We start from the raw sequence: 24,059 nt of genomic DNA on the forward strand, positions 1-24,059 counted from the left end.
TAGGGTTAGGTCCTGTGAGATAAGGGTTACGGCTTGCTCCTGTGAGGTAAGGGTTAGGTCCTGTGAGATAAGGGTTACGGCTTGCTCCTGTGAGGTAAGGGTTAGGGTTAGGTCCTGTGAGATAAGGGTTACGGCTTGCTCCTGTGAGGTAAGGGTTAGGGTTAGGTCCTGTGAGATAAGGGTTACGGCTTGCTCCTGTGAGGTAAGGGTTAGGGTTGGGTCCTGCGAAGTAAGGGTTAGGGTTAGGTCCTGTGAGATAAGGGAAATTATAAAAAATATAATAAACACAGGGGGCGGCATGGTGGTGCAGTGGTTAGCACTGTTGCCTCACACCTCTGGGACCCGGGTTCGAGTCTCCACCTGGGTCACATGTGTGTGGAGTTTGCATGTTCTCTCCATGTCGTCGTGGGGTTTCCTGCGGGTACTCCGGTTTTCTCCCACAGTCCAAAAACATGCTGAGGCTAATTGCAGTTGCTAAATTGCCCATAGGAGTGCATGTGAGAGTGAATGGTGTGTGAGTGTGCCCTGCGATGGGCTGGCCCCCCATCCTGGGTTGTTCCCTGCCTCATGCCCATTATTTCCGGGATAGGCTCCAGACCCCCCGCGACCCAGTAGGATACGCGGTTTGGAAAATGGATGGATGGATAATAAATACAATGCAAATATAATTGCAATAAAAAATAATAATTCATACCAGCTAGATTGCATCTTCTTAAGCAACCAGCCCTCTATGTCATTGTCATTTGTCCTTTTTCTTTCTGGCTATCTAATGTCAAAATCCCTCAGATTCCTTCTAAACTTCAGATATTATTAGATGTTTACACCTGTTGAAACTTAAGAGACACTTGCTGGCAATGAATGTGCTGTTATGTTACACTTGCTAATTAGTTGTTCCCTTTTGTGATCAGAGATGATGGACCATTAGCCGGGAGATCCTGGACATCCTCGTTCTCTGCTCAGCAGTGGGATGACCCTCGGTGGGAGAGGGGTTGGGATATACTTCACGCGAGGCGACGCTTACGCAACGCGACTTAAAGCGTTAAAGGATTAAAGTTCATGTCTACAAGGTGCAGTGCGAGAAAAACATCTTAGTCGGCTCCTTCGCGTCTGGTCTCACTTGTTTTGTTTGAGGTTGTGACATAAGATAAGGTAACACTCGCTGCCTCCACAGCGATCGAGTGGCCAATAGTTTAATACGGCTGCAGTATTCTCCGTATTCTAACCGCTGCTCCACATCTACTTCACTCTGCCGCATATTACTTTACTACACCATGTTGAATGTTGCATTGTATGTTGTTAGATATCTCGTAATAGTTATAATTTTGTGATTATGCTGTACTACACTGGAAAAAAATCTATTTCTGCAGTAGGTATAGCAAAATTTATGGAAGAAAAAATGGAGAAAAAAAAATGTGGGTACTTTAAACAGTAAGGACGAAAAAGACTAGGAGTGCCTTGAAGAACACATGCAGAGCTCATGGAAAAGTAGCGGAGGTAAACTTTAAACACATACTAAATAATCCAGAAAAGGAGCGGTCATTAAAACTGCGCAGCCTGCCAAGTTTTGCATCCAATCACAATATACTATAGAGATGTTCTACCGAAATGTAAACCCCACGCTCTCGATGAATAATATAACTAAGATTTATAAATACCGGAACTGTACTGAAAAATAACGTTGCTTATGAAAGTGGGCAAGTCAGAGTTAGTTTCATTGCACTTCGTACACATAATACTAATTTCTTTAGAAATTTAAACTGTATTCAAATTTTGAAGACGTTGTGCACAGAGAGTGCACGCAATATTTTTTTTTTCTTGCCTTTGAAAATATACAGTTCTTCCGGCCATCCATTCTTAAAAACTCAGATTTAATTTAATACTCGGTACCGCATATAAACACATAGTTCTAAGACAAAACGTGACTATGCTGCCCCCCCAATTTTATCTCGTACTGCATTTCCCGTACGTGTCGCGCTACCTCCTCACATACTGTAGGTGCACCACTGACGCGTGGAATGAACGTAGAAAACGCCTGGCGTCCATGATGCGAACGCGTGTGCGTTGTGGGCGTCACGGCAAAATCAGCCTGAAGGTGTAAATGCACGGCACACCAGCACTGCCCGTATTACACATGCACAGGACGGATTCTGTTGACCGTGTACATTACAGCTTCAAATGCGGTGTGTTGATGACGCCTGGTGGCGAGAACCTAGTAACGCAGCCGTCACAATTTAGTCAAACTGCACATCACCTTCATTGATGCTTTAACAGTTTCTAAAATAAGTGAATAATGAAGGCATGCATCTGGAAATGAAGGTATTATTATGCAAGATTTCTGTTCTACTAATTTTCACCAGTTCTATCAATAGGCAGTAGAAATATTCCAAGGTGAAAAGTCAGATTTTACAGACTCCCCCCTGTTAGGCTGTAAGAAGGCCTAACACTACTCGGTTCTGCATTGCCATGTCTCTAATCTGCGATTGCTCTTTCCCCAGGGAAGTCCCCAGGTCTTTGGTGATATTTATGTGTCTGAATAAGGCGTAGGTTTATCTCTACGTGATCCCTTACGTCACCAATCCCGATCATGGGCATCAGGCTGTGACCCAGCTTCTGCCCCTTGCTCCGAATGCGCCACTCTGGGGGCACCCCGGTGTCACTGGTCAGCCCGAGCCAACTGAACCATGTCTCGTTTGCGCCTCCGGCTCTGGCTGGGATGGTGGTCTGGATGGGGGGCTAGGCCTGTCAGGCACCACCCTCTCTGTTCCGTTACATTGTATGGCCAGGGACCTGTAGTTTTGGTTGACAGAGGCATGTGAGTGCATACATAGCAATTTGTCTTATTGTTTAGCTCAGCTGTAGTCTTCATCGATTGCCACCACTCATCGGTGGAGAATCCATGTGGGTACTGTGAGTGGTTTCCCACTCTCTGCTGAGTGTTACTCGCCCCCCACAAGGAGATAAGTCTCAGGAAGAGCAGCCCTGTCCAGGCCATATTAGTGAGCGTGGTTCAGACGATTTCTTCACCGGGTTGAGACCAGACTGTCCTATTGACCTCTCTGCCCTTTGTTACCGGACTTCCACCACTACTCGTCGGTGGCCTGGAAACATACTACCTTCTTACAGTGAGACTGATGTATCCAGGTAGATCGCTCAGCTATCTTAATGGCGGTGGGGGTGGTCAGCAGTACCCTGTAGGGTCCCTCCCTACGCAGAGCCGTCCAACACTTCCTCTTTATCACCTTAACCAGGACCAGGTCTCCGACCGTTAGCTGGCTTTCCTGTGGAAATGAGGAACCTTCTGGCAGCTTATGTACACTCACAATGTCTTTCAATTGTAACATTTCCTTCATCTGCAAGGGTGGTCTCATTTTCCGCTATACCTTTGCCCTCATGTAGGATGGGTAACCGGAATGGCCTACCATGTACTATTTCAAATGGGGTTAAGCCTTTGTCAGTTGGCACTATTCTCATGTACAGTTTAACCAGAGGTAAACAATCTACCCACGGTCTCCCTGTCTCCTCCATGGTCTTCCTTAATCTTAATTTCACTGTGCCGTTTGTTCTCTCAACCAGTCCGGCACTTTGTGGGTGGTAAGAGCAATGGTGTTTCAGGTCGATATCCAAATGCTCTGTTAGCTTATCTATTATCTCATTCACGAAATGTGGTCCATTGTCACTGTAGATAACCTCCAGAATCCCGTGTTCTGGAATAATCCCTTTACATATGGCTTTTGCTACTGCGAGCACATCTGCTTTTCTGGAGGGAATTATTTCCACCCATTTAGAGATGGACAAAGCAGCAGGAGACAGTACTTATAGCCCTGACAATGTGTTAGCTCAGTAAACTCTATGTGTAGCATCTGGAACGGATGCTCTGCTTTGGGGAAAGAACCTTGCTGAGGTCTAACATTCCCCTGTGAATTGTGTCTATAGCAGATCATGCAGGTTCTGCAAAAAGTTTCTGAAAAGGTATTGAATCCTGGTCCATGGAAATGCGATTATCTCTACCATCCCTCCTGTTGAGGCATGGCCCATGGCTCAAAATTGCCGCAATCTTATACATGTTTTCCTGAAGTGTGGGCGGCGCATTTGCAGACAGCAATGGCCTTTGGGAGCTTGACTGCCTGTAGTAGTTGCACTAGTAGGTCAGCATGTCACACAGGTTTTCCTGTGGATGTAATCATCCCTTGCCTTTCCCATTGTGCTGCGAAAAAATTAAGTGTGGCGTAGGCGTACTGGCTGTCGGTATATATTATGACTGTGAGGCCTTTTGCTTCTTTAAAAGCTTCGGTTAGGGCAACAAGCTCAGCAGCTTGGGCGGACATGGACGACGGTAGTTGTCCAGCCCGAATGATGCTATGTCCATCTACCACGGCAAACCCTGTGTGAGTGTTTCCACCTGCATCTTTAAAACTGGAGCCGTCTATAAACCATGTCTCACACTTTGTCTATAATTCGTTTTTGGCCGTATCTGTACAGGGTCTGCAGTGGTCATTAACCCTACATCTGTTTTGCCTTGTGACCAAACCTGGTTCGGTATTGTCTTAAGTTCTGGGTGGTCATTTAAGTCTATAATATATCATTGTACACTCTCCTCGTCCCCTCCCTGTCGGTGGACTCGGGGAGTGTATGTGTGACCCACCCTAGGTTCTGCCTGTAGATGGTACCTTGCTCATTTACTTCCCAGGTTGCCCCCACCTTTTCCCACTGATGGGTCTGTTCCCCCTCCCACACTAGGTAAGCTACATTCTTCCACTCGTCACGTTTTGGTTTTGCCAATGACATGTGTGGGACTCGGCCTGTAAGCAGCCTCTCAGCCTGGGGCGTGAGGAGTTCACTACATCCTGCTGTCTCCTTCCCATCGGTGTGTACAGCTTTCACTGTCACCCTTTGTGGTCCCAGTTTTAGCACCTCTTTGGTCATCTGGACCCTCAGTGAATTTGAATCGTAAAGCTACATGGAGGCTATAGAGTGAGTGTAGCTCTGCCGTCGCTACAAGTCGCTGCTTTGCTTTGTTTAGAAGTGTAAGGCCCATCTGACTTGGGTCCTCAGTCGGCAGGTCTATTGTCCAGTAATAGTATGGTCCTGTCCTTCCTTCTATTACTATGGTTTGAGCCCCCTTTGCCTACAGCTACCATCCCTGTAGATTCAGGCACAATTGAGATGCTTGATTTTGTCATCAGGTCTCTTCCTAACAGATTAACAGGACATGTTGGACACCGAACTACTGTTCCTTGTGCTGAGGTTTCAGTGTTCGGATCTCTGAACCACATGGGTTTGGATATTCTATGTTGGTTTAACTGACCGTTTGCTGATTTGACATAAATGGCCCCATTGGAGGGGGTGACTCCAGGGATGTGCTCTTTTAGCACCGTTCTATCTGAGAAAAAATGACTTGTACTATTATGGTTCTTACTTGTTTTGTTTCAGGCCCTCATAATGCCACCAATACTTCAGTTAAATCCATTGTAGGCACTTCCTCCTTTCCCTGTCCACCTTCACCCTTAAGGGGTGAGGCTTGATCGGTTAGTCATTGCTTCCTAGTGGGGTTGTGTGGGAGAGGTCTCTCATACTCTTCAGGCTCTGGGCAATGCCTGGCAAAGTGCCCTGGCTTGCCACATCGCCAACACCCATATCCTGCCTTGTGTCTATTCCCTTCCCTAAAGCCCCCTCTGAAGCCTCCTCTACTCCTCCCCCATCTCTGATTATTTTGGAAGAGACCGTGGGTCTTGGGCATGTCATTTGAAAGGAAGGTGGCTGCCTGGGGTTGGATTGCCTTTTTCTTTTTCCGCTGAATAACTTCATGGGTATGTCTAGCCCAGTTCATAGTTCGATCAACATCATCGGTTGCACAATTAACGTTCTGCTTTCTAACAAAGTCAGAGAGTGGTTGGTGTATCCCATTTATTAGGGCATTTTTCAATTGCTATTGGTATGGGCTGCGGGACTCTACGCTTTCTTCTAACCCACTGTGTTTCTTAAATACTTCCTCTAATCTACCTCTGTATTCAAAAAGCTCTTCTCCTTCCTTTTGTTTGCACTGTCCTATAGTCTGGTGTGACACGGAATACGTGTCTAATTCTCCCGTACACATCGTTTATCTATCCCACCAGAGCTACGTTATCATAGGTCATAGTATAATTATTTTGTTCCCTGCCCATATATTGTCCTCTTACCCTGTTCCAATTATATGTTAAACACTTCCTATAAGTTCCCTGAGTCTCAATCCCGTTTAGACGGTATGAATCACATAACTGTCGGTGTCTAGTAATAAACCCTTCTGGGTCCGTCACCGGATACCCTAAACTTTTGCATGCTTCAGCACACTCGGTTTCTGTCCATCATCTATACATTAAGAGTGTCCTGTCCTGATCTCCCTCTACACCGAAATGTGGGTTGGCTACCTCAACGAGGGGGAAAACCTGGGTCCCTGAACTACTGTTCTTCTTGTCATCCTAAATTATCCCATTTTTTTTTCTTCAACTAGGGAGGGATATATTTCGATCTGGGGTGTCTCACTCCTAGTTCTTTTACATGACCCCTCGTGCCTATTGGACTGAATGCCCTTCCCCTAAAAAAAGGTGTTCATCTCTTTCTCTCTCTTCTCTCTGCCATTCTCTCTCTCTCGTCTCTTTCTCACTCTCTCTCTCTCTCTCTCTCTCTCTCTCTCTCTCTCTCTCTCTCTGTATGCCTAGCGTCTTGCACGGACCATACAGAGGATGTGGTTTCCTCATCGGGATTGATGGCCACTGCATGAAGCGCGGCTCCGTCACGCTTAGAGCTTTGCGTCCGTTTTTGTGCTTCCTCTAACTCTGCATCCTTTTTTATATGATGTGGCTTTCAGGTCGGTTTCCCATTAGTTCCTTTGGCATTAGTGGGGCAATTTACTGCCAAAGATGGTAGTTAAAATATAGGATCGCGCAACTTTTCCGATCTGCTAATTTTCACCAGTGCCATCAATGGGCAGTAAAAATATTCCAAGGTGAAAAATCAAGAACAAGTACTGCTGGTGTAGTGGTATCATGCAAGATTCCCATTCTTGCGACCTAGGTTCGATTCCCGGGCAGTGCAGGTCTCATATACAACATGAGATACCTGGCTTTCGGGTCACTTTTTAATCTGTTTGGCATATTACAGACAAAGGTAATAGTTAAAGTGTAGGATCACGCAACGTTTCTGACCTACTACTTTTTACCAGTTCCATCAATTGGCAGTACAAATATTCCAAGTTGAAAAGTCAAAAGCATGCACTGCTGGTGTAGTGGTATCATGCAAGATTCCCATTCTTGTGACCTGGGTTCGATTCCCGGGCAGTGCAGGTCTCATATGCAACACCAGGTAGTTGGCTTTCAGGTCAGTATCCAATCTGTTGTTTGGCATTTTACAGACAAAGGTTAAAGTGCAGGATCACACAACATTTCCGACCTACTAATTTTCACCAGTTCCATCAATTGGCAGTACAAATATTCCAAGGTGAAAAGTAAAAATATGCACTGCTGGTGTAGTGGTATTATGCAAGATTCCCATTCTTGCGACCTGGGTTCGATTCTCGGGCAGTGCAGGTCTCATATGCAATACCGGGTAGTTGGTTTTCAGGTCAGATTCCCATCTGTTGTTTGGCATCTTACAGACAAAGGTAATAGTTAAAGTGCAGGATCACACAACATTTCCGACCTACTAATTTTCACCAGTTCCATCAATTGACAGTACAAATATTCCAAGGTGAGAAGTCAAAAATATGCACTGCTGGTGTAGTGGTATCATGCAAGATTCCCATTCTTGCGACCTGGGTTCGATTCCCGGGCAGTGCAGGTCTCATATAAAACACCAGGTAGTTGGCTTTCAGGTCAGTGTCCCATCTGTTGTTTGGCATTTTGTAGACAAAGGTAATAGTTAAAGTGCAGGATCACACAACATTTCCGACCTACTAATTTTCACCAGTTCCATCAATTGGCAGTACAAATATTCCAAGTTGAAAAGTCAAAAATATGCACTGCTGGTGTAGTGGTATCATGCAAGATTCCCATTCTTGCGACCTGGGTTCGATTCCCGGGCAGTGCAGGTCTCATATGCAACACCAGGTAGTTGGCTTTCAGGTCAGTATCCCATCTGTTGTTTGGCATTTTACAGACAAAGGTAATAGTTAAAGTGCAGGATCACACAACATTTCCGACCTACTAATTTTCACCAGTTCCATCAATTGGCAGTACAAATATTCCAAGTTGAAAAGTCAAAAATATGCACTGCTGGTGTAGTGGTATCATGCAAGATTGCCATTCTTGCGACCTGGGTTCGATTCCCGGGCAGTGCAGGTCTCATATGAAACACCAGGTAGTCGGCTTTCAGGTCAGTATCCCATCTGTTGTTTGGCATTTTACAGACAAAGGTAATAGTTAAAGAGCAGGATCACACAACATTTCCGACCTACTAATTTTCACCAGTTCCATCAATTGACAGTACAAATATTCCAAGGTGAGAAGTCAAAAATATGCACTGCTGGTGTAGTGGTATCATGCAAGATTCCCATTCTTGTGACCTGGGTTCGATTCCCGGGCAGTGCAGGTCTCATATGCAACACCAGGTAGTTGGCTTTCAGGTCAGTATCCCATCTGTTGTTTGGCATTTTACAGACAAAGGTAATAGTTAAAGTGCAGGATCACACAACATTTCCGACCTACTAATTTTCACCAGTTCCATCAATTGGCAGTACAAATATTCCAAGGTGAAAAGTAAAAATATGCACTGCTGGTGTAGTGGTATCATGCAAGATTCCCATTCTTGCGACCTGGGTTCGATTCCCGGGCAGTGCAGGTCTCATATGCAACGCCGGGTAGTTGGCTTTCAGGTCAGTATCCCATCTGTTGTTTGGCATCTTACAGACAAAGGTAATAGTTAAAGTGCAGGATCACACAACATTTCCGACCTACTAATTTTCACCAGTTCCATCAATTGACAGTACAAATATTCCAAGGTGAGAAATCAAAAATATGCACTGCTAGTGTAGTGGTATCATGCAAGATTCCCATTCTTGCGACCTGGGTTCGATTCCCGGGCAGTGCAGGTCGCATATACAACATGAGATACCTGGCTTTCGGGTCAGTTTTTAATCCGTTTGGCATATTACAGGCAAAGGTAATAGTGAAAGTGTAGGATCACACAACGTTTCTGACCTACTACTTTTTACCAGTTCCATCAACTGGCAGTACAAATATTCCAAGGTGAAAAGTCAAAAATATGCACTGCTGGTGTAGTGGTATCATGCAAGATTCCCATTCTTGCGACCTGGGTTTGTTTCCCGGGCAGTGCAGGTCTCATATGCAACACCAGGTAGTTGGCTTTCAGGTCAGTATCCCATCTGTTGTTTGGTATTTTACAGACAAAGGTAATAGTTAAAGTGCACGATCACACAACATTTCCGACCTACTAATTGTCACCAGTTCCATCAATTGGCAGTACAAATATTCCAAGGTGAAAAGTAAAAATGTGTAGTGGTATCATGCAAGATTCCCATTCTTGCGTCCTGGGTTCGATTCCCGGGCAGTGCAGGTCTCATATGCAACGCCGGGTAGTTGGTTTTCAGGTCAGTATCCCATCTGTTGTTTGGCATCTTACAGACAAAGGTAATAGTTAAAGTGTAGGATCACACAACGATTCTGACCTACTACTTTTTACCAGTTCCATCAATTGGCAGTACAAATATTCCAAGGTGAAAAGTCAAAAATATGCACTGCTGGTGTAGTGGTATCATGCAAGATTCCCATTCTTGCGACCTGGGTTCGATTCCCGGGCAGTGCAGGTCTCATATGCAACACCAGGTAGTTGGCTTTCAGGTCAGTATCCCATCTGTTGTTTGGCATTTTACAGACAAAGGTAATAGTTAAAGTGCAGGATCACACAACATTTCCGACCTACTAATTTTCACCAGTTCCATCAATTGGCAGTACAAATATTCCAAGTTGAAAAGTCAAAAATATGCACTGCTGGTGTAGTGGTATCATGCAAGATTCCCATTCTTGCAACCTGGGTTCGATTCCCGGGCAGTGCAGGTCTCATATACAACATGAGATACCTGGTTTTCGGGTCAGTATTTAATCCGTTTGGCATATTACAGACAAAGGTAATAGTTAAAGTGTAGGATCACACAACGTTTCTGACCTACTACTTTTTACCAGTTCCATCAATTGGCAGTACAAATATTCCAAGGTGAAAAGTCAAAAATATGCACTGCTGGTGTAGTGGTATCATGCAAGATTCCCATTCTTGCGACCTGGGTTCGATTCCTGGGCAGTGCAGGTCTCATATGCAACGCCGGGTAGTTGGCTTTCAGGTCAGTATCCCATCTGTTGTTTGGCATCTTACAGACAAAGGTAATAGTTAAAGTGCAGGATCACACAACATTTCCGACCTACTAATTTTCACCAGTTCCATCAATTGACAGTACAAATATTCCAAGGTGAGAAGTCAAAAATATGCACTGCTGGTGTAGTGGTATCATGCAAGATTCCCATTCTTGTGACCTGGGTTCGATTCCCGGGCAGTGCAGGTCTCATATAAAACACCAGGTAGTTGGCTTTCAGGTCAGTGTCCCAACTGTTGTTTGGCATTTTACAGACAAAGGTAATAGTTAAAGTGCAGGATCACACAACATTTCCGACCTACTAATTTTCACCAGTTCCATCAATTGGCAGTACAAATATTCCAAGTTGAAAAGTCAAAAATATGCACTGCTGGTGTAGTGGTATCATGCAAGATTCCCATTCTTGCGACCTGGGTTCGATTCCCGGGCAGTGCAGGTCGCATATACAACATGAGATACCTGGCTTTCGGGTCAGTTTTTAATCCGTTTGGCATATTACAGACAAAGGTAATAGTGAAAGTGTAGGATCACACAACATTTCCGACCTACTAATTTTCACCAGTTCCATCAATTGGCAGTACAAATATTCCAAGGTGAAAAGTAAAAATATGCACTGCTGGTGTAGTGGCATCATGCAAGATTCCCATTCTTGCGACCTGGGTTCGATTCCCGGGCAGTGCAGGTCTCATATAAAACACCAGGTAGTTGGCTTTCAGGTCAGTGTCCCAACTGTTGTTTGGCATTTTACAGACAAAGGTAATAGTTAAAGTGCAGGATCACACAACATTTCCGACCTACTAATTTTCACCAGTTCCATCAATTGGCAGTACAAATATTCCAAGTTGAAAAGTCAAAAATATGCACTGCTGGTGTAGTGGTATCATGCAAGATTCCCATTCTTGCGACCTGGGTTCGATTCCCGGGCAGTGCAGGTCGCATATACAACATGAGATACCTGGCTTTTGGGTCAGTTTTTAATCCGTTTGGCATATTAGCGACAAAGGTAATAGTGAAAGTGTAGGATCACACAACGTTTCAGACCTACTACTTTTTACCAGTTCCATCAATTGGCAGTACAAATATTCCAAGGTGAAAAGTCCAAAATATGCACTGCTGGTGTAGTGGTATCATGCAAGATTCCCATTCTTGCGACCTGGGTTCGATTCCCGGGCAGTGCAGGTGTCCTATGAAACACCAGGTAGTTGGCTTTCAGGTCAGTATCCCATCGGTTTTTTGGCATTTTATGGACAAAGGTAATAGTTAAAGTGCAGGATCACACAACATTTCCGACCTACTAATTTTCACCAGTTCCATCAATTGGCAGAACAAATATTCCAAGGTGAGAAGTCAAAAATATGCACTGCTGGTGTAGTGGTATCATGCAAGATTCCCATTCTTGCGACCTGGGTTCGATTCCCGGGCAGTGCAGGTCTCATATGCAACACCAGGTAGTTGGCTTTCAGGTCAGTATCCCATCTGTTGTTTGGCATTTTACAGACAAAGGTGGTAGTTAAAGTGTAGGATCACACAACGTTACTGACCTACTAATTTTCACCAGTTCCATCAATTGGCAGTACAAATATTCCAAGGTGAAAAGTCAAAAGCATGCACTGCTGGTGTAGTGGTATCATGCAAGATTTCCATTCTTGCTACCTGGGTTCGATTCCTGGGCAGTGCAGGTCTCATATACATCATGAGATACCTGGCTTTTGGGTCAGTTTTTAATCCGTTTGGCATATTACAGACAAAGGTAATAGTTAAAGTGTAGGATCACACAACGTTTCTGACCTACTACTTTTTACCAGTTCCATCAATTGGCAGTACAAATATTCCAAGTTGAAAAGTCAAAAGCATGCACTGCTGGTGTAGTCGTATCTTGCAAGATTCCCATTCTTGCGACCTGGGTTTGATTCCCGGGCAGTGCAGGTCTCATATGAAACACCAGGTAGTTGGCTTTCAGGTCAGTATCCCATCTATTGTTTGGCATTTTACAGACAAAGGTAATAGTTAAAGAGCAGGATCACACAACATTTCCGACCTACTAATTTTCACCAGTTCCATCAATTGACAGTACAAATATTCCAAGGTGAGAAGTCAAAAACATGCACTGCTGGTGTAGTGGTATCATGCAAGATTCCCATTCTTGCGACCTGGGTTCGATTCCCGGGCAGTGCAGGTCTCATATAAAACACCAGGTAGTTGGCTTTCAGGTCAATGTCCCATTTGTTGTTTGGCATATTACAGACAAAGGTAATAGTGAAAGTGTAGGATCACACAAGGTTTCTGACATACTACTTTTTACCAGTTCCATCAATTGGCAGTACAAATATTCCAAGGTGAAAAGTCAAAAATATGCACTGCTGGTGGAGTGGTATCATGCAAGATTCCCATTCTTGCGACCTGGGTTCGATTCCCGGGCAGTGCAGGTCTCATATACAACATGAGATACCTGGCTTTCGGGTCAGTTTTTAATCCGTTTGGCATATTACAGACAAAGGTAATAGTTAAAGTGTAGGATCACACAACGTTTCTGACCTACTACTTTTTACCAGTTCCATCAATTGGCAGTACAAATATTCCAAGGTGAAAAGTCAAAAATATGCACTGCTGGTGTAGTGGTATCATGCAAGATTCCCATTCTTGCGACCTGGGTTCGATTCCCGGGCAGTGCAGGTCTCTTATGAAACACCAGGTAGTTGGCTTTCAGGTTAGTATCCCATCTGTTGTTTGGCATTTTATGGACAAAGGTAATAGGTAAAGTGCAGGATCACACAACATTTCCGACCTACTAATTTTCACCAGTTCCATCAATTGGCAGTACAAATATTCCAAGTTGAAAAGTCAAAAATATGCACTGCTGGTGTAGTGGTATCATGCAAGATTCCCATTCTTGCGACCTGGGTTCGATTCCCGGGCAGTGCAGGTCTCATATGCAACACCAGGTAGTTGGCTTTCAGGTCAGTATCCCATCTGTTGTTTGGCATTTTACAGACAAAGGTGGTAGTTAAAGTGTAGGATCACACAACGTTTCTGACCTACTACTGTTTACCAGTTCCATCAATTGGCAGTACAAATATTCCAAGGTGAAAAGTAAAAATATGCACTGCTGGTGTAGTGGCATCATGCAAGATTCCCATTCTTGCGACCTGGGTTCGATTCCCGGGCAGTGCAGGTCTCATATAAAACGCCAGGTAGTTGGCTTTCAGGTCAGTATCCCAACTGTTGTTTGGCATTTTACAGACAAAGGTAATAGTTAAAGTGCAGGATCACACAACATTTCCGACCCACTAATTTTCACCAGTTCCATCAATTGGCAGTACAAATATTCCAAGGTGAAAAGTAAAAATGTGCACTGCTGATGTAGTGGCATCATGCAAGATTCCCATTCTTGCGACCTGGGTTCGATTCCCGGGCAGTGCAGGTCTCATATGAAACACCAGGTAGTTGGCTTTCAGGTCAGTATCCCATCTGTTTTTTGGCATTTTATGGACAAAGGTAATAGTTAAAGTGCAGGATCACACAACATTTCCGACCTACTAATTTTCACCAGTTCCATCAATTGGCAGTACAAATATTCCAAGGTGAGAAGTGAAAAATGTGTAGTGGTATCATGCAAGATTCCCATTCTTGCGACCTGGGTTCGATTCCCGGGCAGTGCAGGTCTCATATAAAACACCAGGTAGTTGGCTTTCAGGTCAGTGTCCCATTTGTTGTTTGGCATTTTACAGACAAAGGTAATAGTTAAAGTGCAGGATCACACAACATTTCCGACCTACTAATTTTCACCAGTTCCATCAATTGGCAGTACAAATATTCCAAGTTGAAAAGTCAAAAATATGCACTGCTGGTGTAGTGGTATCATGCAAGATTGCCATTCTTGCGACCTGGGTTCGATTCCCGGGCAGTGCAGGTCTCATATACAACATGAGATCCCTGGCTTTCGGGTCAGTTTCGTAATCCGTTTGGCATATTACAGACAAAGGTAATAGTTAAAGTGTAGGATCACACAACGTTTCTGACCTACTACTCTTTACCAGTTCCATCAATTGGCAGTACAAATATTCCAAGGTGAAAAGTAAAAATATGCACTGCTGGTGTAGTGGCATCATGCAAGATTCCCATTCTTGCGACCTGGGTTCGATTCCCGGGCAGTGCAGGTCTCATATAAAACACCAGGTAGTTGGTTTCAGGTCAGTGTCCCAACTGTTGTTTGGCATTTTACAGACAAAGGTAATAGTTAAAGTGCAGGATCACACAACATTTCCGACCCACTAATTTTCACCAGTTCCATCAATTGGCAGTACAAATATTCCAAGTTGAAAAGTCAAAAATATGCACTGCTGGTGTAGTGGTATCATGCAAGATTCCCATTCTTGCGACCTGGGTTCGATTCCCGGGCAGTGCAGGTCACATATACAACATGAGATACCTGGCTTTCGGGTCAGTTTTTAATCCGTTTGGCATATTAGAGACAAAGGTAATAGTGAAAGTGTAGGATCACACAACGTTTCTGACCTACTACTTTTTACCAGTTCCATCAATTGGCAGTACAAATATTCCAAGGTGAAAAGTCCAAAATATGCACTGCTGGTGTAGTGGTATCATGCAAGATTCCCATTCTTGCGACCTGGGTTCGATTCCCGGGCAGTGCAGGTCTTATATGAAACACCAGGTAGTTGGCTTTCAGGTCAGTATCCTATCTGTTTTTTGGCATTTTATGGACAAAGGTAATAGTTAAAGTGCAGGATCACACAACATTTCCGACCTACTAATTTTCACCAGTTCCATCAATTGGCAGTACAAATATTCCAAGGTGAGAAGTCAAAAATATGCACTGCTGGTGTAGTGGTATCATGCAAGATTCCCATTCTTGCGACCTGGGTTCGATTCCCGGGCAGTGCAAGTCGCATATACAACATGAGATACCTGGCTTTCAGGTCAGTTTTTAATCCTTTTGGCATATTACAGACAAAGGTAATAGTGAAAGTGTAGGATCACACAACGTTTGTGACCTACTACTTTTTACCAGTTCCATCAATTGGCAGTACAAATATTCCAAGGTGAAAAGTCCAAAATATGCACTGCTGGTGTAGTGGTATCATGCAAGATTCCCATTCTTGCGACCTGGGTTCGATTCCCGGGCAGTGCAGGTCTCATATGCAACACCAGGTAGTTGGCTTTCAGGTCAGTATCCCATCTGTTGTTTGGCATTTTACAGACAAAGGTGGTAGTTAAAGTGTAGGATCACACAACGTTACTGACCTACTAATTTTCACCAGTTCCATCAATTGGCAGTACAAATATTCCAAGGTGAGAAGTCAAAAATATGCACTGCTGGTGTAGTGGTATCATGCAAGATTCCCATTCTTGCGACCTGGGTTCGATTCCCGGGCAGTGCAAGTCGCATATACAACATGAGATACCTGGCTTTCAGGTCAGTTTTTAATCCTTTTGGCATATTACAGACAAAGGTAATAGTGAAAGTGTAGGATCACACAACGTTTGTGACCTACTACTTTTTACCAGTTCCATCAATTGGCAGTACAAATATTCCAAGGTGAAAAGTCCAAAATATGCACTGCTGGTGTAGTGGTATCATGCAAGATTCCCATTCTTGCGACCTGGGTTCCATTCCCGGGCAGTGCAGGTCTCATATGCAACACCAGGTAGTTGGCTTTCAGGTCAGTATCCCATCTGTTGTTTGGCATTTTACAGACAAAGGTGGTAGTTAAAGTGTAGGATCACACAACGTTACTGACCTACTAATTTTCATCAGTTCCATCAATTGGCAGTACAAATATTCCAAGTTGAAAAGTCAAAAGCATGCACTGCTGGTGTAGTTGTATCATGCAAGATTCCCATTCTTGCGACCTGGGTTTGATTCCCGGGCAGTGCAGGTCTCATATGAAACACCAGGTAGTTGGCTTTCAGGTCAGTATCCCATCTGTTGTTTGGCATTTTACAGACAAAGGTAATAGTTAAAGAGCAGGATCACACAACATTTCCGACCTACTAATTTTCACCAGTTCCATCAATTGACAGTACAAATATTCCAAGGTGAGAAGTCAAAAATATGCACTACTGGTTTAGTGGTATCATGCAAGATTCCCATTCTTGCGACCTGGGTTCGATTCCCAGGCAGTGCAGGTCTCATATAAAACACCAGGTAGTTGGCTTTCAGGTCAGTGTCCCATTTGTTGTTTGGCATTTTACAGACAAAGGTAATAGTTAAAGTGCAGGATCACACAACATTTCCGACCTACTAATTTTCACCAGTTCCATCAATTGGCAGTACAAATATTCCAAGTTGAAAAGTCAAAAATATGCACTGCTGGTGTATTGGTATCATGCAAGATTGCCATTCTTGCGACCTGGGTTCGATTCCCGGGCAGTGCAGGTCTCATATACAACATGAGATACCTGGCTTTCGGGTCAGTTTTTAATCCTTTTGGCATATTACAGACAAAGGTAATAGTGAAAGTGTAGGATCACACAACATTTCCGACCTACTACTTTTTACCAGTTCCATCAATTGGCAGTACAAATATTCCAAGGTGAAAAGTCAAAAATATGCACTGCTGGTGTAGTGGTATCATGCAAGATTCCCATTCTTGCGACCTGGGTTCGATTCCCGGGCAGTGCAGGTCTCATATGCAACACCTGGAAGTTGGCTTTCAGGTCAGTATCCCATCTGTTGTTTGGCATTTTACAGACAAAGGTAATAGTTAAAGTGCAGGATCACACATTTCCGACCTACTAATTTTCACCAGTTCCATCAATTGGCAGTACAAATATTCCAAGGTGAAAAGTAAAAATATGCATTGCTGGTGAAGTGGCATCATGCAAGATTCCCATTCTTGCGACCTGGGTTCGATTCCCGGGCAGTGCAGGTCTCATATAAAACACCAGGTAGTTGGCTTTCAGGTCAGTGTCCCAACTGTTGTTTGGCATTTTACAGACAAAGGTAATAGTTAAAGTGCAGGATCACACAACATTTCCGACCTACTAATTTTCACCAGTTCCATCAATTGGCAGTAGAAATATTCCAAGTTGAAAAGTCAAAAATATGCACTGCTGGTGTAGTGGTATCATGCACGATTCCCATTCTTCCGACCTGGGTTCGATTCCCGGGCAGTGCAGGTCGCATATACAACATGAGATACCTGGCTTTCGGGTCAGTTTTTAATCCGTTTGGCATATTAGAGACAAAGGTAATAGTTAAAGTGTAGGATCACACAACGTTTCTGACCTACTACTTTTTACCAGTTCCATCAATTGGCAGTACAAATATTCCAAGGTGAAAAGTCAAAAAATATGCACTGCTGGTGTAGTGGTATCATGCAAGATTCCCATTCTTGCGACCTGGGTTCGATTCCCGGGCAGTGCAGGTCTCATATACAACATGAGATACCTGGCTTTCGGGTCAGTTTTTAATCCGTTTGGCATATTACAGACAAAGGTAATAGTGAAAGTGTAGGATCACACAACATTTCCGACCTACTAATTTTCACCAGTTCCATCAATTGGCAGTACAAATATTCCAAGGTGAAAAGTAAAAATATGCACTGCTGGTGTAGTGGCATCATGCAAGATTCCCATTCTTGCGACCTGGGTTCGATTCCCGGGCAGTGCAGGTCTCATATAAAACACCAGGTAGTTGGCTTTCAGGTCAGTGTCCCAACTGTTGTTTGGCATTTTACAGACAAAGGTAATAGTTAAAGTGCAGGATCACACAACATTTCCGACCTACTAATTTTCACCAGTTCCATCAATTGGCAGTACAAATATTCCAAGTTGAAAAGTCAAAAATATGCACTGCTGGTGTAGTGGTATCATGCAAGATTCCCATTCTTGCGACCTGGGTTCGATTCCCGGGCAGTGCAGGTCGCGTATACAACATGAGATACCTGGCTTTCGGGTCAGTTTTTAATCCGTTTGGCATATTAGAGCCAAAGGTAATAGTGAAAGAGTAGGATCACACAACGTTTGTGACCTACTACTTTTTACCAGTTCCATCAATTGGCAGTACAAATATTCCAAGGTGAAAAGTCCAAAATATGCACTGCTGGTGTAGTGGTATCATGCAAGATTCCCATTCTTGCGACCTGGGTTCGATTCCCGGGCAGTGCAGGTCTTATATGAAACACCAGGTAGTTGGCTTTCAGGTCAGTATCCCATCTGTTTTTTGGCATTTTATGGACAAAGGTAATAGTTAAAGTGCAGGATCACACAACATTTCCGACCTACTAATTTTCACCAGTTCCATCAATTGGCAGTACAAATATTCCAAGGTGAGAAGTCAAAAATATGCACTGCTGGTGTAGTGGTATCATGCAAGATTCCCATTCTTGCGACCTGGGTTCGATTCCCGGGCAGTGCAAGTCGCATATACAACATGAGATACCTGGCTTTCAGGTCAGTTTTTAAACCTTTTGGCATATTACAGACAAAGGTAATAGTGAAAGTGTAGGATCACACAACGTTTCTGACCTACTACTTTTTACCAGTTCCATCAATTGGCAGTACAAATATTCCAAGGTGAAAAGTCAAAAATATGCACTGCTGGTGTAGTGGTATCATGCAAGATTCCCATTCTTGCGACCTGGGTTCGATTCCCGGGCAGTGCAGGTCTCATATGCAACACCAGGTAGTTGGCTTTCAGGTCAGTATCCCATCTGTTGTTTGGCATTTTACAGACAAAGGTGGTAGTTAAAGTGTAGGATCACACAACGTTACTGACCTACTAATTTTCACCAGTTCCATCAATTGGCAGTACAAATATTCCAAGTTGAAAAGTCAAAAGCATGCACTGCTGGTGTAGTTGTATCATGCAAGATTCCCATTCTTGCGACCTGGGTTTGATTCCCGGGCAGTGCAGGTCTCATATGAAACACCAGGTAGTTGGCTTTCAGGTCAGTATCCCATCTGTTGTTTGGCATTTTACAGACAAAGGTAATAGTTAAAGAGCAGGATCACACAACATTTCCGACCTACTAATTTTCACCAGTTCCATCAATTGACAGTACAAATATTCCAAGGTGAGAAGTCAAAAATATACACTACTGGTTTAGTGGTATCATGCAAGATTCCCATTCTTGCGACCTGGGTTCGATTCCCGGGCAGTGCAGGTCTCATATAAAACACCAGGTAGTTGGCTTTCAGTTCAGTGTCCCATTTGTTGTTTGGCATTTTACAGACAAAGGTAATAGTTAAAGTGCAGGATCACACAACATTTCTGACCTACTAATTTTCACCAGTTCCATCAATTGGCAGTACAAATATTCCAAGTTGAAAAGTCAAAAATATGCACTGCTGGTGTAGTGGTATCATGCAAGATTGCCATTCTTGCGACCTGGGTTCGATTCCCGGGCAGTGCAGGTCTCATATACAACATGAGATACCTGGCTTTCGGGTCAGTTTTTAATCCTTTTGGCATATTACAGACAACGGTAATAGTGAAAGTGTAGGATCACACAACATTTCCGACCTACTACTTTTTACCAGTTCCATCAATTGGCAGTACAAATATTCCAAGGTGAAAAGTCAAAAATATGCACTGCTGGTGTAGTGGTATCATGCAAGATTCCCATTCTTGCGACCTGGGTTCGATTCCCGGGCAGTGCAGGTCTCATATGCAACACCTGGTAGTTGGCTTTCAGGTCAGTATCCCATCTGTTGTTTGGCATTTTACAGACAAAGGTAATAGTTAAAGTGCAGGATCACACAACATTTCCGACCTACTAATTTTCACCAGTTCCATCAATTGGCAGTACAAATATTCCAAGGTGAAAAGTAAAAATATGCACTGCTGGTGTAGTGGCATCATGCAAGATTCCCATTCTTGCGACCTGGGTTCGATTCCCGGGCAGTGCAGGTCTCATATAAAATGCCAGGTAGTTGGCTTTCAGGTCAGTATCCCAACTGTTGTTTGGCATTTTACAGACAAAGGTAATAGTTAAAGTGCAGGATCACACAACATTTCCGACCCACTAATTTTCACCAGTTCCATCAATTGGCAGTACAAATATTCCAAGGTGAGAAGTCAAAAATATGCACTGCTGGTGTAGTGGTATCATGCAAGATTCCCATTCTTGCGACCTGGGTTCGATTCCCGGGCAGTGCAGGTCTCATATAAAACACCAGGTAGTTGGCTTTCAGGTCAGTGTCCCATTTGTTGTTTGGCATTTTACAGACAAAGGTAATAGTTAAAGTGCAGGATCACACAACATTTCCGACCTACTAATTTTCACCAGTTCCATCAATTGGCAGTACAAATATTCCAAGTTGAAAAGTCAAAAATATGCACTGCTGGTGTAGTGGTATCATGCAAGATTGCCATTCTTGCGACCTGGGTTCGATTCCCGGGCAGTGCAGGTCTCATATACAACATGAGATCCCTGGCTTTCGGGTCAGTTTCGTAATCCGTTTGGCATATTACAGACAAAGGTAATAGTTAAAGTGTAGGATCACACAACGTTTCTGACCTACTACTCTTTGCCAGTTCCATCAATTGGCAGTACAAATATTCCAAGGTGAAATATAAAAATATGCACTGCTGGTGTAGTGGCATCATGCAAGATTCCCATTCTTGCGACCTGGGTTCGATTCCCGGGCAGTGCAGGTCTCATATAAAACACCAGGTAGTTGGTTTCAGGTCAGTGTCCCAACTGTTATTTGGCATTTTACAGACAAAGGTAATAGTTAAAGTGCAGGATCACACAACATTTCCGACCCACTAATTTTCACCAGTTCCATCAATTGGCAGTACAAATATTCCAAGTTGAAAAGTCAAAAATATGCACTGCTGGTGTAGTGGTATCATGCAAGATTCCCATTCTTGCGACCTGGGTTCGATTCCCGGGCAGTGCAGGTCACATATACAACATGAGATACCTGGCTTTCGGGTCAGTTTTTAATCCGTTTGGCATATTAGAGACAAAGGTAATAGTGAAAGTGTAGGATCACACAACGTTTCTGACCTACTACTTTTTACCAGTTCCATCAATTGGCAGTACAAATATTCCAAGGTGAAAAGTCCAAAATATGCACTGCTGGTGTAGTGGTATCATGCAAGATTCCCATTCTTGCGACCTGGGTTCGATTCCCGGGCAGTGCAGGTCTTATATAAAACACCAGGTAGTTGGCTTTCAGGTCAGTATCCCATCTGTTTTTTGGCATTTTATGGACAAAGGTAATAGTTAAAGTGCAGGATCACACAACATTTCCGACCTACTAATTTTCACCAGTTCCATCAATTGGCAGTACAAATATTCCAAGGTGAGAAGTCAAAAATATGCACTGCTGGTGTAGTGGTATCATGCAAGATTCCCATTCTTGCGACCTGGGTTCGATTCCCGGGCAGTGCAAGTCGCATATACAACATGAGATACCTGGCTTTCAGGTCAGTTTTTAATCATTTTGGCATATTACAGACAAAGGTAATAGTGAAAGTGTAGGATCACACAACGTTTGTGACCTACTACTTTTTACCAGTTCCATCAATTGGCAGTACAAATATTCCAAGGTGAAAAGTCCAAAATATGCACTGCTGGTGTAGTGGTATCATGCAAGATTCCCATTCTTGCGACCTGGGTTCGATTCCCGGGCAGTGCAGGTCTCATATGCAACACCAGGTAGTTGGCTTTCAGGTCAGTATCCCATCTGTTGTTTGGCATTTTACAGACAAAGGTGGTAGTTAAAGTGTAGGATCACACAACGTTACTGACCTACTAATTTTCACCAGTTCCATCAATTGGCAGTACAAATATTCCAAGGTGAGAAGTCAAAAATATGCACTGCTGGTGTAGTGGTATCATGCAAGATTCCCATTCTTGCGACCTGGGTTCGATTCCCGGGCAGTGCAAGTCGCATATACAACATGAGATACCTGGCTTTCAGGTCAGTTTTTAATCCTTTTGGCATATTACAGACAAAGGTAATAGTGAAAGTGTAGGATCACACAACGTTTGTGACCTACTACTTTTTACCAGTTCCATCAATTGGCAGTACAAATATTCCAAGGTGAAAAGTCCAAAATATGCACTGCTGGTGTAGTGGTATCATGCAAGATTCCCATTCTTGCGACCTGGGTTCGATTCCCGGGCAGTGCAGGTCTCATATGCAACACCAGGTAGTTGGCTTTCAGGTCAGTATCCCATCTGTTGTTTGGCATTTTACAGACAAAGGTGGTAGTTAAAGTGTAGGATCACACAACGTTACTGACCTACTAATTTTCATCAGTTCCATCAATTGGCAGTACAAATATTCCAAGTTGAAAAGTCAAAAGCATGCACTGCTGGTGTAGTTGTATCATGCAAGATTCCCATTCTTGCGACCTGGGTTTGATTCCCGGGCAGTGCAGGTCTCATATGAAACACCAGGTAGTTGGCTTTCAGGTCAGTATCCCATCTGTTGTTTGGCATTTTACAGACAAAGGTAATAGTTAAAGAGCAGGATCACACAACATTTCCGACCTACTAATTTTCACCAGTTCCATCAATTGACAGTACAAATATTCCAAGGTGAGAAGTCAAAAATATGCACTACTGGTTTAGTGGTATCATGCAAGATTCCCATTCTTGCGACCTGGGTTCGATTCCCAGGCAGTGCAGGTCTCATATAAAACACCAGGTAGTTGGCTTTCAGGTCAGTGTCCCATTTGTTGTTTGGCATTTTACAGACAAAGGTAATAGTTAAAGTGCAGGATCACACAACATTTCCGACCTACTAATTTTCACCAGTTCCATCAATTGGCAGTACAAATATTCCAAGTTGAAAAGTCAAAAATATGCACTGCTGGTGTATTGGTATCATGCAAGATTGCCATTCTTGCGACCTGGGTTCGATTCCCGGGCAGTGCAGGTCTCATATACAACATGAGATACCTGGCTTTCGGGTCAGTTTTTAATCCTTTTGGCATATTACAGACAAAGGTAATAGTGAAAGTGTAGGATCACACAACGTTTCTGACCTACTACTTTTTACCAGTTCCATCAATTGGCAGTACAAATATTCCAAGGTGAAAAGTAAAAATATGCATTGCTGGTGTAGTGGTATCATGCAAGATTCCCATTCTTGCGACCTGGGTTCGATTCCCGGGCAGTGCAGGTCTCATATGCAACACCTGGAAGTTGGCTTTCAGGTCAGTATCCCATCTGTTGTTTGGCATTTTACAGACAAAGGTAATAGTTAAAGTGCAGGATCACACATTTCCGACCTACTAATTTTCACCAGTTCCATCAATTGGCAGTACAAATATTCCAAGGTGAAAAGTAAAAATATGCATTGCTGGTGAAGTGGCATCATGCAAGATTCCCATTCTTGCGACCTGGGTTCGATTCCCGGGCAGTGCAGGTCTCATATAAAACACCAGGTAGTTGGCTTTCAGGTCAGTGTCCCAACTGTTGTTTGGCATTTTACAGACAAAGGTAATAGTTAAAGTGCAGGATCACACAACATTTCCGACCTACTAATTTTCACCAGTTCCATCAATTGGCAGTAGAAATATTCCAAGTTGAAAAGTCAAAAATATGCACTGCTGGTGTAGTGGTATCATGCACGATTCCCATTCTTCCGACCTGGGTTCGATTCCCGGGCAGTGCAGGTCGCATATACAACATGAGATACCTGGCTTTCGGGTCAGTTTTTAATCCGTTTGGCATATTAGAGACAAAGGTAATAGTTAAAGTGTAGGATCACACAA

General features: G+C 43.6%; 57 non-coding genes across 57 annotated transcripts; all 57 read left to right on the plus strand.

The window, feature by feature from the left end:
• The first annotated feature begins 7,000 nt into the window (after positions 1–7,000).
• On the plus strand, positions 7,001–7,071 carry trnag-ccc (transfer RNA glycine (anticodon CCC)). Its single transcript has one exon. It is a non-coding gene; the product is annotated as a tRNA-Gly (tRNA).
• Positions 7,072–7,247: 176 nt separating this feature from the next.
• Positions 7,248–7,318, plus strand: trnag-ccc (transfer RNA glycine (anticodon CCC)). Its single transcript has one exon. It is a non-coding gene; the product is annotated as a tRNA-Gly (tRNA).
• A 172-nt stretch (positions 7,319–7,490) lies between these two features.
• On the plus strand, positions 7,491–7,561 carry trnag-ccc (transfer RNA glycine (anticodon CCC)). The gene has a single exon. It is a non-coding gene; the product is annotated as a tRNA-Gly (tRNA).
• Positions 7,562–7,740: 179 nt separating this feature from the next.
• On the plus strand, positions 7,741–7,811 carry trnag-ccc (transfer RNA glycine (anticodon CCC)). Its single transcript has one exon. It is a non-coding gene; the product is annotated as a tRNA-Gly (tRNA).
• Positions 7,812–7,990: 179 nt separating this feature from the next.
• trnag-ccc (transfer RNA glycine (anticodon CCC)) lies at positions 7,991–8,061 on the plus strand. Its single transcript has one exon. It is a non-coding gene; the product is annotated as a tRNA-Gly (tRNA).
• A 429-nt stretch (positions 8,062–8,490) lies between these two features.
• trnag-ccc (transfer RNA glycine (anticodon CCC)) lies at positions 8,491–8,561 on the plus strand. The gene has a single exon. It is a non-coding gene; the product is annotated as a tRNA-Gly (tRNA).
• Positions 8,562–8,739: 178 nt separating this feature from the next.
• On the plus strand, positions 8,740–8,810 carry trnag-ccc (transfer RNA glycine (anticodon CCC)). The gene has a single exon. It is a non-coding gene; the product is annotated as a tRNA-Gly (tRNA).
• A 179-nt stretch (positions 8,811–8,989) lies between these two features.
• Positions 8,990–9,060, plus strand: trnag-ccc (transfer RNA glycine (anticodon CCC)). Its single transcript has one exon. It is a non-coding gene; the product is annotated as a tRNA-Gly (tRNA).
• A 176-nt stretch (positions 9,061–9,236) lies between these two features.
• Positions 9,237–9,307, plus strand: trnag-ccc (transfer RNA glycine (anticodon CCC)). Its single transcript has one exon. It is a non-coding gene; the product is annotated as a tRNA-Gly (tRNA).
• Positions 9,308–9,724: 417 nt separating this feature from the next.
• trnag-ccc (transfer RNA glycine (anticodon CCC)) lies at positions 9,725–9,795 on the plus strand. The gene has a single exon. It is a non-coding gene; the product is annotated as a tRNA-Gly (tRNA).
• Positions 9,796–9,974: 179 nt separating this feature from the next.
• On the plus strand, positions 9,975–10,045 carry trnag-ccc (transfer RNA glycine (anticodon CCC)). Its single transcript has one exon. It is a non-coding gene; the product is annotated as a tRNA-Gly (tRNA).
• A 176-nt stretch (positions 10,046–10,221) lies between these two features.
• On the plus strand, positions 10,222–10,292 carry trnag-ccc (transfer RNA glycine (anticodon CCC)). Its single transcript has one exon. It is a non-coding gene; the product is annotated as a tRNA-Gly (tRNA).
• Positions 10,293–10,471: 179 nt separating this feature from the next.
• On the plus strand, positions 10,472–10,542 carry trnag-ccc (transfer RNA glycine (anticodon CCC)). The gene has a single exon. It is a non-coding gene; the product is annotated as a tRNA-Gly (tRNA).
• Positions 10,543–10,721: 179 nt separating this feature from the next.
• On the plus strand, positions 10,722–10,792 carry trnag-ccc (transfer RNA glycine (anticodon CCC)). The gene has a single exon. It is a non-coding gene; the product is annotated as a tRNA-Gly (tRNA).
• Positions 10,793–10,967: 175 nt separating this feature from the next.
• Positions 10,968–11,038, plus strand: trnag-ccc (transfer RNA glycine (anticodon CCC)). The gene has a single exon. It is a non-coding gene; the product is annotated as a tRNA-Gly (tRNA).
• Positions 11,039–11,217: 179 nt separating this feature from the next.
• trnag-ccc (transfer RNA glycine (anticodon CCC)) lies at positions 11,218–11,288 on the plus strand. Its single transcript has one exon. It is a non-coding gene; the product is annotated as a tRNA-Gly (tRNA).
• A 176-nt stretch (positions 11,289–11,464) lies between these two features.
• trnag-ccc (transfer RNA glycine (anticodon CCC)) lies at positions 11,465–11,535 on the plus strand. Its single transcript has one exon. It is a non-coding gene; the product is annotated as a tRNA-Gly (tRNA).
• A 179-nt stretch (positions 11,536–11,714) lies between these two features.
• Positions 11,715–11,785, plus strand: trnag-ccc (transfer RNA glycine (anticodon CCC)). Its single transcript has one exon. It is a non-coding gene; the product is annotated as a tRNA-Gly (tRNA).
• Positions 11,786–11,964: 179 nt separating this feature from the next.
• Positions 11,965–12,035, plus strand: trnag-ucc (transfer RNA glycine (anticodon UCC)). Its single transcript has one exon. It is a non-coding gene; the product is annotated as a tRNA-Gly (tRNA).
• A 426-nt stretch (positions 12,036–12,461) lies between these two features.
• On the plus strand, positions 12,462–12,532 carry trnag-ccc (transfer RNA glycine (anticodon CCC)). The gene has a single exon. It is a non-coding gene; the product is annotated as a tRNA-Gly (tRNA).
• A 179-nt stretch (positions 12,533–12,711) lies between these two features.
• On the plus strand, positions 12,712–12,782 carry trnag-ccc (transfer RNA glycine (anticodon CCC)). Its single transcript has one exon. It is a non-coding gene; the product is annotated as a tRNA-Gly (tRNA).
• Positions 12,783–12,958: 176 nt separating this feature from the next.
• Positions 12,959–13,029, plus strand: trnag-ccc (transfer RNA glycine (anticodon CCC)). The gene has a single exon. It is a non-coding gene; the product is annotated as a tRNA-Gly (tRNA).
• Positions 13,030–13,208: 179 nt separating this feature from the next.
• trnag-ccc (transfer RNA glycine (anticodon CCC)) lies at positions 13,209–13,279 on the plus strand. The gene has a single exon. It is a non-coding gene; the product is annotated as a tRNA-Gly (tRNA).
• A 178-nt stretch (positions 13,280–13,457) lies between these two features.
• On the plus strand, positions 13,458–13,528 carry trnag-ccc (transfer RNA glycine (anticodon CCC)). Its single transcript has one exon. It is a non-coding gene; the product is annotated as a tRNA-Gly (tRNA).
• Positions 13,529–13,706: 178 nt separating this feature from the next.
• Positions 13,707–13,777, plus strand: trnag-ccc (transfer RNA glycine (anticodon CCC)). Its single transcript has one exon. It is a non-coding gene; the product is annotated as a tRNA-Gly (tRNA).
• A 665-nt stretch (positions 13,778–14,442) lies between these two features.
• Positions 14,443–14,513, plus strand: trnag-ccc (transfer RNA glycine (anticodon CCC)). Its single transcript has one exon. It is a non-coding gene; the product is annotated as a tRNA-Gly (tRNA).
• A 178-nt stretch (positions 14,514–14,691) lies between these two features.
• Positions 14,692–14,762, plus strand: trnag-ccc (transfer RNA glycine (anticodon CCC)). Its single transcript has one exon. It is a non-coding gene; the product is annotated as a tRNA-Gly (tRNA).
• A 176-nt stretch (positions 14,763–14,938) lies between these two features.
• trnag-ccc (transfer RNA glycine (anticodon CCC)) lies at positions 14,939–15,009 on the plus strand. The gene has a single exon. It is a non-coding gene; the product is annotated as a tRNA-Gly (tRNA).
• A 179-nt stretch (positions 15,010–15,188) lies between these two features.
• Positions 15,189–15,259, plus strand: trnag-ccc (transfer RNA glycine (anticodon CCC)). Its single transcript has one exon. It is a non-coding gene; the product is annotated as a tRNA-Gly (tRNA).
• A 176-nt stretch (positions 15,260–15,435) lies between these two features.
• trnag-ccc (transfer RNA glycine (anticodon CCC)) lies at positions 15,436–15,506 on the plus strand. Its single transcript has one exon. It is a non-coding gene; the product is annotated as a tRNA-Gly (tRNA).
• A 179-nt stretch (positions 15,507–15,685) lies between these two features.
• trnag-ccc (transfer RNA glycine (anticodon CCC)) lies at positions 15,686–15,756 on the plus strand. Its single transcript has one exon. It is a non-coding gene; the product is annotated as a tRNA-Gly (tRNA).
• Positions 15,757–15,932: 176 nt separating this feature from the next.
• trnag-ccc (transfer RNA glycine (anticodon CCC)) lies at positions 15,933–16,003 on the plus strand. The gene has a single exon. It is a non-coding gene; the product is annotated as a tRNA-Gly (tRNA).
• A 179-nt stretch (positions 16,004–16,182) lies between these two features.
• Positions 16,183–16,253, plus strand: trnag-ccc (transfer RNA glycine (anticodon CCC)). Its single transcript has one exon. It is a non-coding gene; the product is annotated as a tRNA-Gly (tRNA).
• Positions 16,254–16,432: 179 nt separating this feature from the next.
• trnag-ccc (transfer RNA glycine (anticodon CCC)) lies at positions 16,433–16,503 on the plus strand. Its single transcript has one exon. It is a non-coding gene; the product is annotated as a tRNA-Gly (tRNA).
• A 426-nt stretch (positions 16,504–16,929) lies between these two features.
• On the plus strand, positions 16,930–17,000 carry trnag-ccc (transfer RNA glycine (anticodon CCC)). Its single transcript has one exon. It is a non-coding gene; the product is annotated as a tRNA-Gly (tRNA).
• Positions 17,001–17,175: 175 nt separating this feature from the next.
• trnag-ccc (transfer RNA glycine (anticodon CCC)) lies at positions 17,176–17,246 on the plus strand. The gene has a single exon. It is a non-coding gene; the product is annotated as a tRNA-Gly (tRNA).
• Positions 17,247–17,673: 427 nt separating this feature from the next.
• Positions 17,674–17,744, plus strand: trnag-ccc (transfer RNA glycine (anticodon CCC)). The gene has a single exon. It is a non-coding gene; the product is annotated as a tRNA-Gly (tRNA).
• Positions 17,745–17,919: 175 nt separating this feature from the next.
• Positions 17,920–17,990, plus strand: trnag-ccc (transfer RNA glycine (anticodon CCC)). The gene has a single exon. It is a non-coding gene; the product is annotated as a tRNA-Gly (tRNA).
• Positions 17,991–18,169: 179 nt separating this feature from the next.
• On the plus strand, positions 18,170–18,240 carry trnag-ccc (transfer RNA glycine (anticodon CCC)). The gene has a single exon. It is a non-coding gene; the product is annotated as a tRNA-Gly (tRNA).
• Positions 18,241–18,416: 176 nt separating this feature from the next.
• trnag-ccc (transfer RNA glycine (anticodon CCC)) lies at positions 18,417–18,487 on the plus strand. Its single transcript has one exon. It is a non-coding gene; the product is annotated as a tRNA-Gly (tRNA).
• Positions 18,488–18,666: 179 nt separating this feature from the next.
• On the plus strand, positions 18,667–18,737 carry trnag-ccc (transfer RNA glycine (anticodon CCC)). The gene has a single exon. It is a non-coding gene; the product is annotated as a tRNA-Gly (tRNA).
• Positions 18,738–18,913: 176 nt separating this feature from the next.
• trnag-ccc (transfer RNA glycine (anticodon CCC)) lies at positions 18,914–18,984 on the plus strand. Its single transcript has one exon. It is a non-coding gene; the product is annotated as a tRNA-Gly (tRNA).
• A 179-nt stretch (positions 18,985–19,163) lies between these two features.
• Positions 19,164–19,234, plus strand: trnag-ccc (transfer RNA glycine (anticodon CCC)). The gene has a single exon. It is a non-coding gene; the product is annotated as a tRNA-Gly (tRNA).
• A 676-nt stretch (positions 19,235–19,910) lies between these two features.
• Positions 19,911–19,981, plus strand: trnag-ccc (transfer RNA glycine (anticodon CCC)). The gene has a single exon. It is a non-coding gene; the product is annotated as a tRNA-Gly (tRNA).
• A 178-nt stretch (positions 19,982–20,159) lies between these two features.
• On the plus strand, positions 20,160–20,230 carry trnag-ccc (transfer RNA glycine (anticodon CCC)). Its single transcript has one exon. It is a non-coding gene; the product is annotated as a tRNA-Gly (tRNA).
• A 179-nt stretch (positions 20,231–20,409) lies between these two features.
• Positions 20,410–20,480, plus strand: trnag-ccc (transfer RNA glycine (anticodon CCC)). The gene has a single exon. It is a non-coding gene; the product is annotated as a tRNA-Gly (tRNA).
• Positions 20,481–20,906: 426 nt separating this feature from the next.
• Positions 20,907–20,977, plus strand: trnag-ccc (transfer RNA glycine (anticodon CCC)). Its single transcript has one exon. It is a non-coding gene; the product is annotated as a tRNA-Gly (tRNA).
• A 178-nt stretch (positions 20,978–21,155) lies between these two features.
• Positions 21,156–21,226, plus strand: trnag-ccc (transfer RNA glycine (anticodon CCC)). Its single transcript has one exon. It is a non-coding gene; the product is annotated as a tRNA-Gly (tRNA).
• A 176-nt stretch (positions 21,227–21,402) lies between these two features.
• trnag-ccc (transfer RNA glycine (anticodon CCC)) lies at positions 21,403–21,473 on the plus strand. The gene has a single exon. It is a non-coding gene; the product is annotated as a tRNA-Gly (tRNA).
• Positions 21,474–21,652: 179 nt separating this feature from the next.
• On the plus strand, positions 21,653–21,723 carry trnag-ccc (transfer RNA glycine (anticodon CCC)). The gene has a single exon. It is a non-coding gene; the product is annotated as a tRNA-Gly (tRNA).
• Positions 21,724–21,899: 176 nt separating this feature from the next.
• On the plus strand, positions 21,900–21,970 carry trnag-ccc (transfer RNA glycine (anticodon CCC)). The gene has a single exon. It is a non-coding gene; the product is annotated as a tRNA-Gly (tRNA).
• A 179-nt stretch (positions 21,971–22,149) lies between these two features.
• Positions 22,150–22,220, plus strand: trnag-ccc (transfer RNA glycine (anticodon CCC)). Its single transcript has one exon. It is a non-coding gene; the product is annotated as a tRNA-Gly (tRNA).
• A 176-nt stretch (positions 22,221–22,396) lies between these two features.
• Positions 22,397–22,467, plus strand: trnag-ccc (transfer RNA glycine (anticodon CCC)). The gene has a single exon. It is a non-coding gene; the product is annotated as a tRNA-Gly (tRNA).
• A 179-nt stretch (positions 22,468–22,646) lies between these two features.
• On the plus strand, positions 22,647–22,717 carry trnag-ccc (transfer RNA glycine (anticodon CCC)). The gene has a single exon. It is a non-coding gene; the product is annotated as a tRNA-Gly (tRNA).
• A 179-nt stretch (positions 22,718–22,896) lies between these two features.
• trnag-ccc (transfer RNA glycine (anticodon CCC)) lies at positions 22,897–22,967 on the plus strand. Its single transcript has one exon. It is a non-coding gene; the product is annotated as a tRNA-Gly (tRNA).
• A 425-nt stretch (positions 22,968–23,392) lies between these two features.
• On the plus strand, positions 23,393–23,463 carry trnag-ccc (transfer RNA glycine (anticodon CCC)). The gene has a single exon. It is a non-coding gene; the product is annotated as a tRNA-Gly (tRNA).
• A 175-nt stretch (positions 23,464–23,638) lies between these two features.
• trnag-ccc (transfer RNA glycine (anticodon CCC)) lies at positions 23,639–23,709 on the plus strand. The gene has a single exon. It is a non-coding gene; the product is annotated as a tRNA-Gly (tRNA).
• The last annotated feature ends 350 nt before the right edge of the window (positions 23,710–24,059 follow it).

This window comes from Brienomyrus brachyistius, chromosome 5, assembly GCF_023856365.1.
Source record: "Brienomyrus brachyistius isolate T26 chromosome 5, BBRACH_0.4, whole genome shotgun sequence".
Classification (NCBI taxonomy): Eukaryota; Metazoa; Chordata; class Actinopteri; order Osteoglossiformes; family Mormyridae; genus Brienomyrus; species Brienomyrus brachyistius.